This window comes from Calidris pugnax, unplaced genomic scaffold (assembly GCF_001431845.1).
Source record: "Calidris pugnax isolate Ruff unplaced genomic scaffold, ASM143184v1 scaffold211, whole genome shotgun sequence".
NCBI classification, from domain to species: domain Eukaryota; kingdom Metazoa; phylum Chordata; class Aves; order Charadriiformes; family Scolopacidae; genus Calidris; species Calidris pugnax.
In genome coordinates, this window is record NW_015091083.1 from 1654934 (window position 1) to 1675402 (window position 20469).

Consider the following 20469-nt stretch of genomic DNA (forward strand, 5'->3'; position numbering starts at 1 on the left):
CCAACCCCCCGAAATTCCTTTGTAGGGAATGGATTGACTTCCTTCTGGTTTTGGACCCCTTTTATGATTAACTGAAAGCTTTTTAGACATTCATTTCCTTTCTTGTTTGGGAAAGGCAGATATGTGTTGGGTTAAAACAATAATTAGGCTTGGCTGTTTATACAGGTGGGGAAACCATGGGTAGAAGAAAACTGAAGAATTAAGTCTCAGAGTGAACTGGGAAGAAAGGAATGATACGGGTGTTTTTGGTTTTTTTTAGCTTCAACTTGCTGCTGAAGTTGAGGTGCACTACACTTTTTCTAATACCTCTCCTACTTTATGTTTCTGCAATACGAGAGTATTTGACAATGTTGTGGCAGCTTCTTTTGTATATGCATTGCGTGATGTTATTGAGACTCATGAAAATTTCAAGACGTAAATAAGCCTAGCTTGAAAAATAAAGGATGGCTAATAATTTGTTGTAGCTCTACGTGAAAATATTTTGAAATCTTAAGTTTGTAACTTTTTGAATGGCTAGGTCTATGCTTAAAGCATATTACTAAAGCAAACCTGTTTGTGACACTGTATTATTTTATTATTTTTTTTTTAAACACAAAACCACCTATAAAGTTTCTTCCTCTGAACATTGTGCTTTCAAGACACAGCAGCACAGAGACAGTGCTCTGCAAATCTACAACCAGAAAATATTCTGGCTGCAGCTGATCTGGGAAAAGAAGTTGCCTTAGTACTTTTTTTTTTTTAATCTGCTTGCCTTTTTAAACTGAGATCCTTTTGACAGGATCGGCTGGAGGAAGGCAACTGTGTGTACAGTGATGCTGGCAGATTTCAGGGCACCAAAACATCTCTGAGGTAGTAGGAGACTGGTGGATGGGGAGCAGCATGCAACTGGGGATGGGCAGGAACAGGGGAAAAAGAAAAATAAAATTCAACCCGACTTAGCCTCAGGCAGAACAAAACACATCTAACCCAACCCAATGCAAAGGGCATATTTAAATCAAGATCCCTCCTAACACGATGTAGCTGGAGCTTGATTTGCACAGAGTTTATGGTTTGGCCTGGAATGTTGTGTTTGTCAGGGGAGTATGTGCTACACCCTGTGCTGCCCTGGGAGTTTGGGGAACCCCTCCAGCTGCTCTGCCTTTTGCATTTTCACAGCTTTTCCTCAGTGCAGAGCATCACCACTTCTTTAATAATGTTTTTAGTCTCCCTTTTGGGATCTTTATCCTTTATTACCTGTCACCTATCACATACATACATATCATGCAATTCTACGAACACCAGAACTCAACAGACAGACAGGTTGCTCTGTGGAGAGCAACCAATTAATAAGCATGAGATTGTACACAGCAGTAATTAGCTGCAAAAACAACAGAACCAAAAATGTTCATAGCTCCTATGTATCTCATCTTTTAAGGCCCCACATTTCCATTCTCTCATATTTTCTTCAGTTTTAAATAATTATCTAGACTCAAAACGTTTTCCAAGAAAGCAAACGAGGCATTCTGGGGCTGCATTCCAAAACGCGTTCCCCTTCTTGCACACACAAACTACCAGCCTATAAAAATAGGTACAAGGAGACTGATACAATCTGTTTTCTTCTGAATATTACCAACACAGGTCCAAAAGTGGAGAGCCTATTTTATTCTGGAGGTTTGGAGCTGACAACTGTTTTTTCTGGAAACGTCCTTGAATTCCACATTTTGGAGAGACAAATAGCACAGATGATTATTTTACGTTTCTTTAGCTAGGCTAGCATTTGTACTTTATTGCTCTCTGTTATGGACCCTTTGCATACTTAGATAAAGGAAAGAAAAAACAATTTTTGCCAGTTTTCAGTAGTTTGTGATATAGCAGAATTATAAGTGAGCCACCTGCACCTCCAGTTTAAAGGGAAAATAATTTCTTGGGGAGATAACTCAAGCTCTTCTGCCCAACAGTGACATACTACCAAATCTTAGTTTGGTAGTAAGAGTCAGTTGTGGAGACCTTGCCAAAGATTTTTTTGGATTCTGGGATAAATTGTTTCACAGTTGCAGATGCTGGTTGCCAGGTAAATGATAACAGAATGCGGTCTACCCTATAAAGCAAGAATATAATCAGTTAATGAGCAGTATTCACTTACCTACCTTACTCGGATCAATTGAAGCTAACCATGCGCTTTGCAAGTATGTGAATTGCAATGTCGTTGAAGATAATGCTGGCATTAATTAGCATCAACAGCAGAGTGCAAGCATGCCCCTAAGAGTGTAGGATCCTATTCCATTATGTCTATGAAAATCATACAATGATCACCAAAGACACATGAAATCAATTTATCAAAATAGGTGTATTCAGTGGCGTTGTGACACCTCTTTTAATTAACATTTTCCCTTCAGGCCTTGGAAGAGCTGAATCTTCAAGTCAATTTGTAATATACTGTGATCATTTTAATACAAAAACAAAGAAAGTCAGATTTTTTTTTTTTTGTGACACTTGGCCGACTTCTGACAAAAAATGGAAGAAAAGTTAGTGAAAACCTGACCATGCTCTCTTTTACAGCAAATCCACTATTTTTGCATACGATGTTTTAGAAAAAGCTAAATTATCAGAAGCACTATGTCTTTGCCTCCACAACATTAAAAATGTTAGATTTACAGAATAATAACAATAATAAAGAAGAGAGCAGAACATTGGACTTCATGTAGTTCCGGCAGGACAGATGCTCCAGATAACTTGGAGGACAAACACTGACCTTAGAGAGACAAAAGGAGCCATAAGGAATGAATTTACTTTAATCAATGTTCTTGGCTAAAGCAAAATCAGCAAGGAGTGATTTACAAAGCTTGGAGCAGATGACTGTATTTATTTGCTAGGTTAGAAGAGGCAGATTATGTATTATCAGTGATATATGTATATCTATAATTCAAGCACGATATTAGGATTATTTAAGATAATGAAAACTCTTTTTACCTCATCTTCTTTTTGCTCTCCTTCCTAACAAACTCTCCCAAAACTAAAATCTTGACTATTTGAATGGAAGACAATCATGAGACTTGCACAAGAATCAGAAGTCCTGACCACAACTTGGCACTAAAATCTTCTCTCAACTTCACACTCTCTAAAGCCGAGTATAGTGTGGCAGGTTCCCTTTAACAAGATGGTTTTATATGGAAAGATTCTTAACTGTCAGAAGAAAACTATGTCAGATTGTGGAACCTATGTTTGAATCTTCCACATCTGACTTGTTATTCATTGGAACAGAAGTGTACTTATTTGCCAGCAACTAAATCCAGCACATGCTATTTTTTCTGCATTTTTCTGCATTTTACACATATATTACATTTTCAGGGGTATATATCGTACATTTCATTGAGATAGAAGTAAAATGTCTTTTTTCCAGCTTTCTTAAGATTTTTGCCTTTTGGAGTTAATGTAACATCTGGAACTAGAACTAAAGTTGGAAACAATTCAGATCAGAAACAAGCATACCTTTGTCAAGCTTGTATTTGTTCAAGTCCTGGAGAAAATTTGCAAGCCAAATTTTCCAAATGATGTAGAACCACTATTTTATCCATTAAAAGTTTGGAACCATCATCACTGCGTAATCTACTATTATTGGCCAGACAGCTGTCTGCCAAACCAAGAAGGAATAAAATAAACTGGAGAAAAAAACAACCCAAAACCCAGAAAAGAACCTTGCTCCCATTGGCATCCAGAATCTAAAAAGGGGACACTACAGGGTTTTTTTCTATTCCTGGATTGACCTGAACTGTTACTCACAACAAAAGTTGTGTTTAGATGTTCAAGGAAGTCACCTCTTTGTGTTCTTCTAAACCACTTTATGCAGAAGTAGGACAAATCTTTGGTTTCCTCTGCAGCTTTAAAACTTTACGGAGTATAACATGGGGGTGGAGGGAAACCCATGCCTGCTGCATTTAAAATAACAACAGTGATATTATTGCCATGTACTCTGTATCACAGAATGTGAAACATCCAAGTATGGCTTTTTCCTGCCACATCCCCCATCCCTATTTTTAAGCACTTCCTTTGCACTTACCCATTCTGGCAGAGCCCAGTGGCAATACCACGTAAGAGACTACTTCAGTGCCACTTCTGCTTATTCTAAAATCAGAACATGCCAGAAATGTCAATGGACAGGCTGTTTCCCATTTTTGTGGGTACAAGCAAGAGTGCCATATTAATGCTCATAAAACCATCATGAGTCAGCTGACAGATAGCTCCAGTGTGGTTTGAATATGGTAAACACTGTTATGGAATTGAAATTAGTGTCATATGGTATAAGACAAAATACAGTTTTGTACATTAAAGAATCCTTAATCAAATTATGAAACCTCATCATGGTAAAGACAATGCAAGTATTTGGTATTACAGAATCAATGCAAAGAGGAGTGGTATTTTAAAAGGGTGGTCTAGCAGAATGGAAATTGAATCCTCATCTACCAAATTCGTTCCCAGTACCGCCACCCTAAGAACATCCATTCCGAACTTGGCTCTCTGGGTCCAACACAGCAACACAATCCACTGCCTTGCAAAGAGAGGGTAACGGGGCGGACTTTGTAGCACCGTGCACATGAACACCACTATTCATATTAAGTATTAGCCATGAATTTCTTAAATTCCACACCAGAATAGGTTGATTAGTATTTGTTTTTATGATGATATCTTCTCTGTGACTTGGATAATTTGCTGAGCAACTTGCCTCAGAACGTGGTGCCCAGAGACTTCTGAACTGAGCTTCTAGCTGAGGCATGGTCACTGCAGGCTTTTGCTTGAGATATACTGTAAGCAATACTCTTCCATCAGTGGAATTTGTCATTAAAAGTTTGCCCATACAGTTAGATTTTTCGACCGAGGATTACAAATTGTAAGTGCTTACAGCATCTTTCACTCTTACAGGCTACGGCATAAAGACCTTAGCTTTGTATAGCTGGAGGAGGTGAGCATCCAGCGTGGTAGTCTGTGATGGTTGTGGAGAAGTTTGCTTGTTACATCTTGGAACAGCAGCTGGGTGTGAAGCCTGTGACAGCATTCCTTGTATCACACCATTCTGATTTTAAATAGACGAGGTTTGGAGACTCGCTGTGGTGTGAGTCAGTAGATCGCCCATGTGTATGTGATGGGTCTACTTCTGCTACCCAGTTCCTCTGTTTGAACAGTGTCAGACTCAAACATCCCAGCGCAGACCTATGAGGTACTGCTGCCTAGTTGTATTAAAGAGTGGGAAAGTTTTCACCTTCCTTGTGGGGCTTACTGTCTGCATTTAGACTGGTATTTTCAGTGGACCTTGGGAGCTTTGGCCAGCATCGCTGAAGTTTGATGGAAGTTGTCAGTTTAACCTCCCTTGGAGTTTAGTGCAGGTTCTAGTCTCCAACCAGCACTGAACTCAAAAGTCGACTTTTAAGATTGGAGGATGTTAACAGCTGTTTTCAAAATGCTAATTTTCAAAGCTGCTTGTTGGTGTCTCTCTGGAGCCAAAATTCCCAGTAGATAGCGTATTTGCATTTAAGCTGTTGTGTGCATTGTGATTCTCGAGAAGCAAATTACAGCAGAATCCTCAGAAGAATAAGCAAATTGTTGTGAACAGTATAGTTCTGCTTTTGGGAAAATCCCATGTATATTTTAACCTCTGTAAAATGCTCGGGTGAGAACCTGAGGTCAGGAAGCGGTGGGAGTGCAGACTGCAGAGATATTATCTGTTAACATTAGCTAGTCAGGATTGCATGAGGCTGCAGTCCTCACAACTGTTTGGCTGAACCCCAGTTGTGCATTGCACAGGGAGAGATTGCCAAGAGCCAGTTTTGCAATAATGTTTAGAAATTTCCCCTAACAAAACAGACCAGATGAAAATTGCTTTATGCTCTAGTGAATCTGTGTTCTCCTCTAAATAAAACAGTTAAAGTGCTTGCAAGTCTTATCTAATGAGTATCTCAGCAAATTGATGCAAGTGTCCCAAAATCACGGCTGATACTCTGTTTTTTATTTAGTTTTTCAGCGGATCTCTAAATATGTTCTGTATGCTGCTTGGTGGTCCGTGTAGGGTTGGCTGCTCGCATGGACTTGGCTGTCCTCCTTTCCAGCTGCTAAACTGTGTTAAAAGAAGATGAAATATGCTGTTCCATGTAACCAATTTCAGTATTTACTGCAGGGGTATTAAGGACAATCTGAGAGCCCCATTGCCTTGTGCACCGGGAGGGGAGTTCATGTGGCGTGCTTAATGGGTGGTCTGTGGGAAAAGACAGAAAAGTTTGAGGAACCCTCCTTTAAAATAATGTGTCCATAGAAAAGTAATCTTGAACACGCATAGCTTGCTTCCAGCCTCTGTAGAGATATGTGCTAAATTACGCACACTGAATCCAATCGCTGTTCCAGTATGTGAAGATTTTTACTTGAAGTAGGTTATATAATTAGAAACAGGACAAAACAATAATGAATAAGTTAGAAGTGTGCTATTGGAGAGTTTTAAAACATTTTATTGCCATCCCAGACAATCTGAACAAATCTTAAATTTCATAATTTGTATAAAGCACCTTTATAAAGCACCTTTGCTGGGTTTGTTCAGGGCATGCTCTTCAGAGAAATCCCTTTGCATCTCTTGACCAAGGGACATGAACTTACTCAGGCCAATGGAGATGAAATGGTATGTAATCAGTGCTATATTTTGTTGTTACTGCTAACATTATTAAAAAACTGTAGGCTGCCAAACAAAACCAACAAGTCTGAAGTAAATCTCTTGTCTTCGTAACACCCTGTCATTACAGGGGGGAACCCTACACAATCCAGAAAATGTTATAACAAGGTCTTAAAAAACTTACTGCTTGTTTATTTAAAAACATAAAATAAAAGGTGGCTTGTAGTTTATTTAACAACAATTTTAACATCAGTATTTGATAAAACTACTAAATTCATCTGCTTTGGGTGGGCAACAGAAACAGTGATGTGAGTATTATATTACTGGGAGAGGTTTGAAAATTATTTTGTGTAAAACCAATTGTAAACACAAGCAGCCCTACACCCTAAAAAACCAGATAGCCCTGTATGTTAGGGACTGTTTTGGTTGTCTAGTGCTTAATGATGGTGACGATAGGGTTGAGTGTTTATGGGTAAGAATCAGGGGGGAAGGCCAACAAGGCAGATACCGTGGTGGGAGTCTGTTATAGACCACCCAACCAGGATGAAGAGGCAGATGAAATATTTTATAAGCAGCTGGGAGAAGTCTCACAATTGCTAGCACTTGTTCTCGTCTGGGACTTCAACTTACCAGATGTCTGCTGGAAATACAATACAGCAGAGAGGAAACAGTCTAGGGGATTGCTGGAGTGTGTGGAAGAGACCTTCCTTCAGCCAGTGAGGGAGCCAACTAGGGAAGGAGCCCTGCTGGACCTGTTTTTCGCAAACAGAGAAGGACCATGGAGCCTGTCTCGGGCATAGTAATCATGAAATGATAGAGTTTTTGATTCTTGGAGAAGTAAGGAGCAGGGCAAGCAGAACTGCTACCTTGGACTTCCAGAGGGCAGACTTTGGCCTGTTTAGGAGCCTGGTTGACAGAGTCCCTTGGGAGGCAGTCCTGAAGGGCAAAGGAGCCCAGCCCTTCTTCAAGAAGGAAATTTTTAAGTCACGGGAGCAGGCTGTCCTGTGTGCTGAAAGACAAGCTGGTGGCGAAAAAGACCTTCATGGCTGAACAGAGAAATTTGGCTGGCACTTGGGGGGAAAAAAAGGAGAGTTTATGACCTTTGGGAGAAGGGGCAGGCAACTCAGGAGGACTACAAGGGTGTCATGAGGTTATGCAGAGAGAAAATTAAAAGGGTCAAAGCCCACCTAGAACTTAATCTGGCTTCTGCTGCAAAAGACAATGAAACAGTTTCTATAAATACATTAGCAACAAAAGGTGGGCTAAGGAGAATCTCCATTCTTTACTGGATGCAGTACTATTAACAGGCATTCCTTCACAGCTCACTGACCCCCACTCACTCCCTCATTCACAGAAAGGAGAAGTCTTAGCCCGTCAGGAATGAAATGTTGAGAACATCATGGAGCCTTCTGCTGGAAGATCTTCAAGTGCCTTACTCAAGCATCAATAGGCTTCCCAGTAGCCTGTTGAGATAATTAACAGCAGAAAGAAGGGTGTGTTTGTAGTGGGTGGAATGATTTTTACAAATCATTGGGCTGAAGCACCTGCTCAAGTTCACTATGGGGGTACATGTGGGAATGAAACTGAGGAGCCCTGATTTTTTTACTCCGGTGCTCTACCAACTACTACCACCTACCTCTGTGTTGCAGCAAGAATATTCTATAATTTGGTAATTACACTGGGAATTCACCTTATCTACAATAATGTGTTTTGAGGATGAAAGCAAAGCCCTCTATTCTTTGGAGGACCGTACCTGGCAAGTTTAAACTCGGGTTGAGTATGTGCAGTTAGTACAGGAAGATCAACATTTAATCTATCTTTTGAAGTTGGTGGATTCAGATTCTGTGTGGCAGCTGCCAGTAAAAAGGACAGGGGTCCAGAATGTAGAGCTTAGAGTATTTAGGAAATAAACTATTTTTTTTTTCTAAATATGTAATAGTTGCATTAAAAGAGTAAAATAAACTTAATGTGTATCTGTGGCATGTTTCCTTCTTGCCTAGCAAGGTGTGGGACTGGGTTTTTTAGTTATGCATGATTTTAGGAGACAGTTCTGGCAAAACTCTTGATTACATTCCTTTCTCTTCCATGCCTGAATCTCTCTCCTTTTTACCTTCTTTCCTGAGTCTTTATGGCACTAGTAGTGTCTGTGCGTCCTGGCATGTCAGCTTCCTGCTGCCACCAGCTGCTGTCTCTCTCCACTTGAGCTAAGCCATGAAAAATGGGGATAATGCCCCAAATGGTGACAGTATGTGGAACAACTTACTTCCCTAAATGTTTGGAAGGGGCTTTATGCTGCGCATCAAAGGTCTAAGCCTCCTTATGCTCCGAAGGAGTTAGAGGTGGATAGGAAGGATGGCTTTATGCTGTAGAACTGGTTCCTCCAATGAATTATGGCTGCTAGGACCCCTATTTACATGGTCTTGTTTCTGCATAGCAACTATGTTTAAGTAGAGAAGGCTGATGCATGCTTACTCCATGTCCTGTCTTAGTTTCCAGAAGACTGTACACCCTTGGGTGCAAAGGTTTTGACACGTTTGCTTTTTAGTATCTTGTGTGCCTACATCAGGGATGTGGGGATTGTTCTTGTTCCTTGGTAATGAATGTTTTTGCGGTTTGGGACATTGACTGCTGCAAGAATTTTATGCTGTTCTCTCTGTCCAGCAGTACAGATGGCTTAACCACAGAGGTCCCCTATGCATTTGTCATGTTAAGAATTGAAATAATATTTTAAATATAAGTTGTTGCACATACTGTAATTTTGGATGGCTATTTTAGCTTGTATGCTTATTAAAATGAGGTCTTCATTTTATGTTGTGTACCAGGCTCCCAAGATCCTTGGTCTATTTTCTTAAAAGCTCAGTTAAACCTTTCCATGACCTTTAGCCTAGTTAACTGGTTTAAGAATTGTTAAGTATGGCTTTTCTCCTGTGCTATACATAGGATTTGTGTGTGTTCTGCACTTCTGGTGCTTTCAAGAGTAGGAATCATGCACGTGCCCTAGTATTCTCTTGTCTTTCTATTTTGGCTTTAAGGGCAAGGAGGCAAAATGTAGGCATGTCAACAAGTATGAAGCAGTAGTATAAATATAACTTTTTAAAACTCTCTTGCTCAGCTTGTCTTAGAACTGTTGCAGCTTTGCAGCTTACCAGGAACTGATGACAAATGCTCTGTTGATCACAATTCATGATCACCTTAGTCTTAATACATAAATATTTTTCAGAACTCTTACTGAAACTAATAATAACAAAGATCATACAGTGCAAATTTTAGTTGTTTGTCCCACGTCACTTTGCTGAGGCTAACAGCCGCCCCTGAAGCACTTCATAACATTTAAGTGCTGTAGATGGGATGGGTACAGTTAAAACAAAAAATGGAAGTCAGTGGCTGAATTCAGAAGCAACACAGTTGCCTGTTCTGCTGGAATGCAGTTACAGCTGGGCAAATGGTAGGAGACTTCCCATACTTCATAGAGCTTACGTTTTTAACAGAGATTGATGGAAGGCAGAGAAAAAGAAAGATTATTAGTGCCTTTTTATGTATGGTGAAGTGCAGAGGAGTCTAAGCCTCAGTGCAATATAAAAAAATGCTTTTTTGTGTTGCTTATGAACGTGATAGAGATAGTGGTAGGGGAACTATGGTAGACATGCTAAAACTGATACTGTTTATAGTGGTCAACCAAATAAATTATACATGAACTGTACCAATTCTCCAGTCTTACGTTATGTCTGCACAAGGTAGCTTTCCTGATGCAGGTAAAACAATTAAAATTCAGTAATTAAAAACAGACAAGAAACAGAAGATTTGCCTAAGAGCATTCAGGAGATAAACAGCAAAGCTGGAAATTGAACCCATGTTTGATTCCTAACCAGCTTGATCATGAGTGTTTCCTTTTCTACTGGTTTATTAACTGATGAAAAGCTCCATTTTCACACTGTTGTGCAATAAGCCTCTGTGTAGATCACTTCATTGTCAAGACTGTGAAACAGACATACAGACTTTTACAGTTAGCAGAAAACCACTGGAAAATTGGTGTTATTTTGAATAGAAATAATATGTCTTTCTAGTGTGAAGTATTGTTGATCCAGTACTGCATGATCCAAATGAGATTGTTGAATTGCTGCAAGAAGTCTGTAACTTTCTACAGTTTAGGCTGTTATCTGTTTAGAGTTCATTTGATAATTTGTGGAATTTCAGGTTCTTTTTTTGCATTGTCATAGCATTGTGAACTCCAGCTATGTACAGAGGTCTAAAATATTGCCTATTATGGAAAAATATGAACTGGTCCAATTTTACTGAAAAAGACTACAGGTTGGTTTCGGTTGGGTTTTGGTTTTTTTTTTTTGTTTTTGGTAACTACTTTAAAATGTTGTCCTTTCAATTGGGTGGTAAATAGATGGGATATAAAAAGTTTGTCCTCCACATTCATCATTCATCATGTTACTGTTTATTCTTTTCTCCTTTTAAAATAGAAGCTGGTGTTTCCCTTTTCAAGCAATTTGCAGTTGTTGGTAGCATTGCTGATTGAAATAGAGCCTAACACTAAGTGTTCTTTGCAGAGTCTCTTAACGTTCTAACTATGGAATAACTTCTCCAGCAAGGGATATTGCCTCTTTTAGTGTAACAGATGAGCTCATTTGAATGTCAACGGTAATCAGAGAGTTGTTGCTAATTTTTTTGGATCTCTTCCATCCCTCCATCCTTCTCTTCAGAAACTGCTGTTAACTGGTCTTCCAGTTTTCCTTGTCAAGAGCTGTGCAGTAAAGAATTAAACGCACCAAAGATAAAGAGTTTTCTCTGGACATTCAAGCCCAATTCAGGATTAGAGAAGACAGCGTAATTTGAAAGGAGATTGGTCTGCATGTTCTTGGAAATGAACCTTTGATTGTACATGCAGGCGAGATTCAAAATAAACAAGCTTGCAGCATTTATCAGTGGGATGATCTTGAATCTCTAGCATGCGTGGTGATGGGACAGCAAATTAAGTTTTTGGTCAATGCCATTTGTTTTGTTGCTTTTTGAGCTTTCTTTGTTTCTCATTCTAATGCCTTAAAAATCCCAGTATATTAGAATCGGGTAGACTGTGACTATGTCTATGTCTTTTGAATTGCTGAACTGCTGAGTTTAGTAATTCTATGAAACTAAATGCTATGAATCTGTCCTCCAAGAAAGGCATTTGCTTCCTTCATTGCCTCCTTCAGATTCACTACTTACTAACTGGGAATGTTGAAAATTTGAAAAGTTGTGAACTTTCCTTGCCATGTCTTAGAGGTTGTATTTGGTTGAAGCTTCAGAGTTATCAGAGCTAGCTTTGCCTGCTAGTGAGTCATCACATTCTGACCTCTTGTGATAAATGCAGGGCCATGGAAACAGAGCATTTAATCACTTTTCTGACTTTTGCATTATTTTTAAAGTTGGGAGAGTATGTGTTTCTTCAGCAGTATTCCAGACAAGAATCAGTGTTGAGAACCAGTTACTTGTTTTGATCACTGGTTTTTGTTGGTGGTTTGTGTTTTGTTTTTTTTTTTTTTTTTTCATACCAATAATGCTCTAAAAGGGCTCTGCAACATTTTTTATAAAATCTGAACTGAATAAAATAGGCTGGTGGGGAGGAGCAGAGAAGTGAATATGGTTTTCAAAAATCAGGTTTTCTCCCTTATCTTTTATTTTTTCCAAAGGAAATTGAATACTCATTTTTTTGGTGGTTTTTTTTTTTTTTTTTTTTTTTTTTTTTTCATACCAATAATGCTCTAAAAGGGCTCTGCAACATTTTTTATAAAATCTGAACTGAATAAAATAGGCTGGTGGGGAGGAGCAGAGAAGTGAATATGGTTTTCAAAAATCAGGTTTTCTCCCTTATCTTTTATTTTTTCCAAAGGAAATTGAATACTCATTTGTTCTTAAAAGGGATAAACCCTGGCCATTTTCATTAATCAATCAGTTTACATCAGTGTATAAATGCAGTGAAATTTTAACACAGTTGCAAGCAGGGGAGTGTGATTTCCCTGCTGGGTGTTTATAGCCAACACAATCCGGCTGCACTTCAATCAGGACGATTCCGAAGCACAGAAGTGACAGAGAACACAGTGGTTAATGTGTTATCTGTACGCTGTTGCCCTACTGGGTGCATCAGTGGGGAAGAAATCTCTTGAAAGGGATGGGGAACTGGGATAATATTGATACTGATTGGATTAGACATTGTTCCTGTCTGATCTTTAGTTAAGAAGCTGTTGAGTTCCTCTGCTATTGATTGGACTTGATATTTCGGGTTTCTTTTTCCTTTGTACTAGCATTAATAATGGCTTCAGCATGGAAATGTCTAGATTAAAATCCATCTATTCATATTCCTCAAAACACATTTTTGGGACAAAAATTTTTTTTTAAATTTGTACCTAGACTTTTTATGGCTTTGATCTTTGGCTGGATTTGGGGCTGGTTTTGTGAGGCAACGTGCATACCTTGAGAAGTTCTCTGCCCCAGAAAACTTGTGACTTAAACAGAGCCTGCTAACATCAAACTTTCCAAGTGTTCAAATGGTTTGGTACAGTGCCACTTAAAATAGATATGGTTATGGGGAACCAATGAGTTGCAGAGAAGAAAACAAGCACTTTGCATTCTAGACATTTTTTCTTCTGTTTTCAATAACTAACCTGTCGGGCTTTCATGATACGATACTATTCCTAGTGTTTTTAAAGGTGACAGAGAGGAGTTGGCAAGTTAAGAAATTAGACAGGAATGATACTGAGACTTCATTTCTTAACAAATAATTCTCCTCAAGCTGTATAAACTTTCTTGAGTTAAATATTGTAGAAAACAAAGATATTACATTTTCAGTGAAACATTCATGATAACAATTGTCTGTCCAAGATCCTCGCTAAAACCACCAGCTGATTTAAATTTTCCTTATTACTTTCATCAGCATAGACTTCCTCCAAAAAGAAAAATAAAGTCATCCTTTTCCTGAGTTGGGGGAAAAAAGGCCATGCAGAATAATAATAAAAAGGCTGATTTTTTTTTATGCATGTTTTCAAGCTCATATGAAGCTGAGTTGTAGATTCTAACTGAGGTCCTTGGCCTGCATGTAAATACATAAGCTGTTGTCAGAGATGTACTTCACTTTGGCACACACTCTCCAGTGAGCATGTAGCTGGAGCCAGAGTTCATGAAAAAGGCAATAGCATGCGGCAGGGCTGCCAGCATAGCAGACCTGCAACTGAGACCTCATATAAGCTGTCTTCTTTTAAAACTGCTGGAGAAACTGCATCTGAAAGACAGTATCAAGTGTTAACTCACGTATATTATATACAGTAACATGAATTTGAAACTAAAGGTATTTATATCACAGTCTTGAAGCCATAGAAGATTAAATAACGTATCTGTTGTTACTGTTTTGTTCTGTCTGTTGTTCCTTGAGTTGAGTGACAGGTGTTTGGACCTCTGCTGTGTGCAAACTGGAAGCAGCAGCATCAAGTTAAATGATTGTATGTGAAGCCGGGAGTCAGCAGTTGGCTGGTATAGAAACTGCCCCTTGAGTTAGAAAAATTGGGGGAAGAGGTGGGAAGGGTCGTGGGGTTCGAGGTGACAAACAATATAGGCAGCTGAAAATAGCTCTTCTTTTGGTGACATAAGACCACTACCAGACTTTGGCAATCAGAAGAGAAGTTGAGGGAGCTCCATTACTTCTAGCATCTAGTGGCTTTTTCTGAAATATTGACATTCTCCTTAGCTGCCCTTGGTGTTCACAGCTGTGGCCAGTATGGTGACATCATTGTACTTGGCTGCTGCCTTCCCAGCCATATCTGCAGATAACTATTTCTCTTGTTTACTGGATAAAGAAACAAGCCTGCACTCTTAGGAGGGAAATGAAGTGGTTAACTTGGCCATCAGTCTGGCTAGTGTGATTGGGAAGGAATGTTCTGCAGTTTGTCTACTTAAAGTCCTCTTCTGGAAGAAGCAGTTGGGCCGAATCATGCCTTTGTCTCTGAATCATGCCTGCTCGCCCTGTAGTGGGTCCTTCAGAGGATCTTTACAATCTGTCTCTGCTAGGGTTTTGTAATATTCTGTGTGGGGAGTGAAGGGAGGAATTATAGGACTTGGACATTCACAACTTTGTCTCCTCAGTGTGGAGGCACAGCCTCAATTGGAAGCACAGATTTATTTCTCTTTGAGTATAATGGCAGATGAGATCTGGTATGACAGAAAAGTCATCTTGTCTATGCTAAAATCTCTGCCACTGTTACTGCTGCTTCTGTATGTCTTACTGTCAGATCCAACTCAATGAAGTTAATTTCCTTGTCTCTCATGAGTCTCTCTCCCACCTCCTTCCATTCTGTCTGTGAATGCCATCTATTATTTGCTAAGGTCATGTCATTGTCCAGCTGAACCTCACACACAAGAGATCTAGAACTTGTGCAGGTACTGCTGGAACATGTCTTTTGGCATCTTGACATGTCTTTAAACTTCCCATCCCTCTAACATCAATCATAAGTTAGCTCCCCTTTGAAAGCCCGTTCCCTGTCATTTGTTACAAGGACTTCAGCTTCCACCACCCACTTAGAGCTTCAAACAGAAAGAACCTTTGTCCTTTTGCTCTGGCTGCCTCTTCCAGCTAACAGCAGCCCCCAGAAACTTGCACAACCCACATCAGCATCTTCCTTCAAACTCTTCCTTGAATTTTTCTCTTGTTGTGGTGCAGAGGAGAAGACAGTAGTTCTGAATCTCTGTCACAGTCTTTTCTATCTAGGAGGGTATTTGGTAGGAGAATTTCAGGGTGTTGTGTCTGGTACTGTTAGCTTCCAGTCTGCTACTAAAGGGTTTCAGAGCTTGCCTTCTCTATGTTGTTGCTACTTCAACTTGGTGAACCAAGATTTTAAACAGTGAAGACTTAATTTGTTCCAAACCTGGGTCTACGGATTGACAGAGGTATTCTTGAAAGTATTGTTGAAGGGCCTTAGTTTGAACTCTGAACTGTGTTGAAGATGCTGTCCATATCCTGTAGATACATAATTGGGCCTGCTCTTCCCTCTGTCTTTTACTCCTTTGTCTGACATGTGGAAGGAACAGATTTCTGGGTAGTGTGTATTTTTCTCTCATGTGAAACTTCCATGTTCCTTCTGCTGTACTGCCTGCCCCACTGATCTGGGAAAAGAAATCCTCCTATGCCTTATTCATACTCTGTGCTTTAACATCCCTAGATGCCAGTAACACTGATGTGTTTTTGTTTTTTTTCCTTCTGTAGCATCTCCCTTTCTGCTGTTTGCCAACCGGCGGGATGTTCGACTTGTGGATGCTGGAGGCACGAAGCTGGAGTCCACTGTGGTGGTCAGTGGTTTAGAGGATGCTGCTGCGGTTGACTTCCAGTATTCACAAGGCATCGTTTTCTGGACAGATGTGAGTGAAGAAGCCATCAAGCAAACCTACATTAACCAAACTGGGAGTGTGGTGCAGAATGTCATCATTTCTGGTCTGGTTTCCCCGGATGGCCTGGCATGTGATTGGATTGGGAAAAAACTTTACTGGACGGATTCAGAAACCAATAGGATAGAAGTAGCTAATCTCAATGGAACATCTAGAAAAGTCCTCTTCTGGCAAGACCTTGATCAGCCCCGGGCAATAGCTTTGGATCCTGCTCATGGGTAAATATTAATTTGACTTCAGTACTTAAATGATGTATACAGTGGTGTTTTATGCTGAGTTTTTTGTTCTGGAAAAGAAACGTAGCCTTTTGTTTCAGTTTACATTTTCCCAAGGTATTTTTCTCAAGATCTGTAGCTGAGCATATGTTTGAGCTTAAATATTTTGTGGCAAGAAATGACAGCCCAGACATAGAGCCAAAAAGAAAAATACAGCTGATCTTAGATGCCAAGCCAAATATTCCACCAGGATGATTGCCTAACTTATTCCATTGCACTTCTGAAAAGTAATTAATTTTCCAAGCCTTTTTTATTGTTATTTTCTCAGTTATCTTGTCTGGCAAGTTAACTTTCATTTGAAATGTGCTGTCTATTTAATGTATCTAGTCAGCAAGGTGCGTAGATCTTGCATGAGTTGAAACAGGAATTCTCGCTTGCTCTGCTCTGGTAAACAAAATTAGGGTATTCTTGAGTGGTGATGTTGGATAATCATGTTTGTGCTGGCAAGGAAAAGAATCCAAGTGAAACCAGGGACTCTCAATGCTTTAAGGTAACCAGGTTAGGAAGTAATAAGGGAGCAGGCAGGATTTGTCACTTCGAGTGTTCTTGAAAATACCTATGTCTCTGTATGGTTCCTCCCTCTCTCTTCAATACTCCTCACCATTTCACATGTGCTATTTGCTATCCCTGTGCACAAATAGTATTGGTATTGTGCAGTTTGGGCCCTGTATTCATTACAGTGATGACTGCAAATCTGCTGCACTAGATGGACGCCCAGGATAATGGGAAAAGAGAAGTGAGGTGTAGTTCTCTTGTGTGTGCAGATCCACGCAAGGGAGGTGGTTTGCTGATGATGTGCTGCAGTTCTTGTAACTCTTTCTCAGAGATCACTTTATCTTCCTCTTTTCTACAGTATGTACTAGTTTTCTCATCTGTTAAGAAAATCTGGCATCAAATGACATTTTCACTGAGTCTGGCCTCTTTGCAAAAGGATGCTGCATTAATACAAGGGCTTAGAAAAAAACAAAAATATAAAGTAGTTTGTGGTTTATCCTGCACTGGGAGATTGACAGTCTCTTGAGAAACTGCCTTCTTCAGGTATGTGAAAAGTGAGAATTGAAAGTAATCAACAGAAGACAATTTAAGATTGCCATGTCAGCAACTGCTACACCACAGACTTGAACTGTGTCAGGTAGTTTTTGCAGTGGTTCCCACATAAGACTTCCCAGATGACTGTGAGGACTTATCAGTACATTTATGATTAATATGTAAAGGACATACAAGTACTATATGAAACTGTGTTTGCCCAAAGAAACAAAATCGTTAGTTTTGTTGACATGTCAAATGCTGGCCCTACCTTTGTCCTTCAGATAACTGGTGGAAAGGTACAGCCATAATCAGTAAAAAGGAAAGCGGAGTGACTTTGTTGGACCAAAGGTCTTTTCCTGTGGAGACCTTGTCCTCTTAATCCTGACTTGAATACGCATGCCTTTAGGTGAAAGGAATTCTTCCCATAGAAAATTGTTGAATCCAAGTTTTTAAAATAAATTGACAGAAATCCTGTGTGTATCCTCATGGCAAGTAATCTATGCAGAATTAATTAATGCTGAAGAGTAACTTTAGATTAAGAGGTCAGTAAAATTTAAAGAGGGAATGTGATATTACATTGAGCATTTTATAATGAGGTAGATCAGAGAGAGTGGAATGGCACCTGTCCGCCAATGCCAGGTTGACATCTTGTAAAGTGGATGCAGTTCCTTGCCTTGTGACTATTTTCTTTAAGGTAGCTTACATATTGGTCATGGCAATACATTTCATAACATATTATGTGCTTTTTGACTCTGCTGATTTAAAAAACTGAAGGAGTTAACTGGGGATTTCTGGTAGTACATTAGTCCTATACTACAGGAAGTGTGAAATTATTATTTTTCATGAAAACTGGATTAGAACAACTGGGAGAGAAAGTATTGTTGGTACAGGTCAAAAGGAAAGATTTTTTAAAATCATCAGTGGTGGTGGTGAAGTTGCAGTACTTCTGAAAATCTAATCCTTATTTGTGTTTGGGAGAAGAAGGGGTGCAGGCATGGTTTATTTTGCATGACTTAGGCAGCTCTTTGCAGTACTCTGTGCAGAACAGATGTGTAGCATTTCTTAAACATGCACAAAATCCAGTAAGTGTAACAACAGAAGACACCATTTTGGTGTTAGGTATTTTACCTTGATTTTGTGTTTCCATAAGTCTGCAGTAGCCTATTCTTTCCTTCATGGAGGACTTGTCTATTTCTAACTATCTTGCATTTAATCCTCCATGGAAGATTTGCAAGTATGAACAGTTACTGTGGAACGGGCTAATATAGGGAACAAGATTCATTCGCAAAAAATGTAGATGCCTGCATGTGAGCTGGTCACCCTGAAACTTTCTGGTATTGGTCAACGAGATTGCTTGAGATGAGGAGAGAATGACAGTTCTTCTGACTTTTGCTCAGATAAATTCTTTAGGTTGCCAGTACTGCTGTCCTAAACATTAGATCAGTCTACAGGTTGGGTTTTTTTCCATTGGGAGCAGCAACTTTATATTAAACACCTCTATCAATTTTAGCTTGTGGCAGACATTTCTGATTGTTTGCCTGTTTGATTTGTGTATTAATGCAATGCAGCAAAGCAACATAAATAAATGATCTGTGAAAATGCACTATGATGATACATGTATCTTTTATAATCAACCATTTCATCCCCATTATGGTCCACTAAAATCAGCGTCCACTGGGTAAAAGTGACAAAATCCAGTATTGCACAAAGATCCTATTGAATTAAATGCAGGTTTGCCCAAATAACTATCTAATATAGTAAACTTCATAAACAAAAAATCCATACATTGTGTACATTTGTAGAACAAAGCATTCGAATTTAATTTGCTTTTATGACCAACTTCATTTCACATGGTATTTCTGAAATATTTTATAGGTGCATCTGTGAAGTAGCGATCATTACATTTGATTTAGGCACAGCAGGCTCTGGGTTTGAGCTTGCCTAGAACCAGTTGTTCCTTGTTTACTGGTATTTTCTGGGGAAGGAAAGGGGAAGACAAAAGGAAAAAAGAACCATTTAGTACCTTTTCATCTGTCTTTGTTAAGAAGGTTTTTTGATCAGGTGTTAATGCAGTTATTACAGCACTTAAGTTTGTGGGTTTTCTTCTGGATCATGAAATCTGATGAAATTTAGACTAGGATTCTTAAAGCTGGTTGATGCAATCTTAAAGTTGCTAGAGATTGGCTTTCAGTCTGGAAGAATTTTCATAGATGTGATTTTGGCCTTTAAGCAGTTTCTTCTCGAGAAGTGGGAGAAAGCTTAGAAAATGAGGTAGAAAACTTCGTTAGGTATATACCAATCAACTTCAGTTTCCAGAAGAAAAATGAGACAAGTAAGCAGTTTGTAAATGCTTAGCCAATTGTAGTAGTAACCAAACACGGGCTTGTCAAGAGTGCTCAGTGCCAAACAAAACTGATTTATTTTGTCTACTGACAAAATAATATGTGCTTTTGCAGATTGGTGACACCTCGTCTCTTATAGGCCGTTCTGCAGACGTGGATGGAGGACTCCATTTCACGTTGTGGTATTCACAGTGGGATAGTATGCCCAGGGTGATGCTTACCTAGTAAATAGGTCTTATTCCACTTTGAGTGCAATTCTTCAAATACATGGAGGAGAACATATTGAATATACAGTGATCATCTCTCAGGAATGTTATAGGTGTAATGACCAAGCCTGAGGTCACAGGAGATGGACTAGCTGACTTCTAGAGATTCCTTTTGAAGCCTATTTTTCTGTAATTTCTGGCTGACATTCAAAACTATGATTTTTTGGATGTTTTGGCAGGCTTGCTTAATAGTTAGGTGGGTGTATTTGGCATAATGACATTTTTATAGAGAGATTCATCGTTTCCACATTCAACCTACTTTCCTTCTTTAAAGGCAATGCTTTTCTGAAGGTTATAACACGAAAGAGAGATGCCCTTGTTGTCTCCCCCAACAATCATTCAGAGCATTTCTAAAATTTCTTTCATTTAAAGTAAGCCGTGAGACTATTGCAGATCATCTGTGGGTTTCTACTCTTCCCAGATCTAGTGAAAATCATTAATTCTTCTGGATTTTTGTTGCTCTAAGACAGTATCATAATTAACAAGCACTGCTTAATATGTAGTATGACGTTCTT

General features: G+C 39.3%; 1 protein-coding gene across 3 annotated transcripts in view; it reads left to right on the forward strand.

The window, feature by feature from the left end:
• The window catches only part of LRP5 (LDL receptor related protein 5), a 155398-nt gene that overhangs the window by 28152 nt on the left and 106777 nt on the right, over positions 1-20469 (forward strand). For 2 of the 3 annotated variants that reach the window (XM_014957624.1, XM_014957625.1), the window contains exon 2: positions 15864-16260. The gene's annotated coding sequence lies outside the window, so the exon portion shown is untranslated. Of the gene's footprint in view, positions 1-15863; positions 16261-20469 lie in introns of those variants that run through there. The other variant, XM_014957627.1, reaches the window with a different exon arrangement.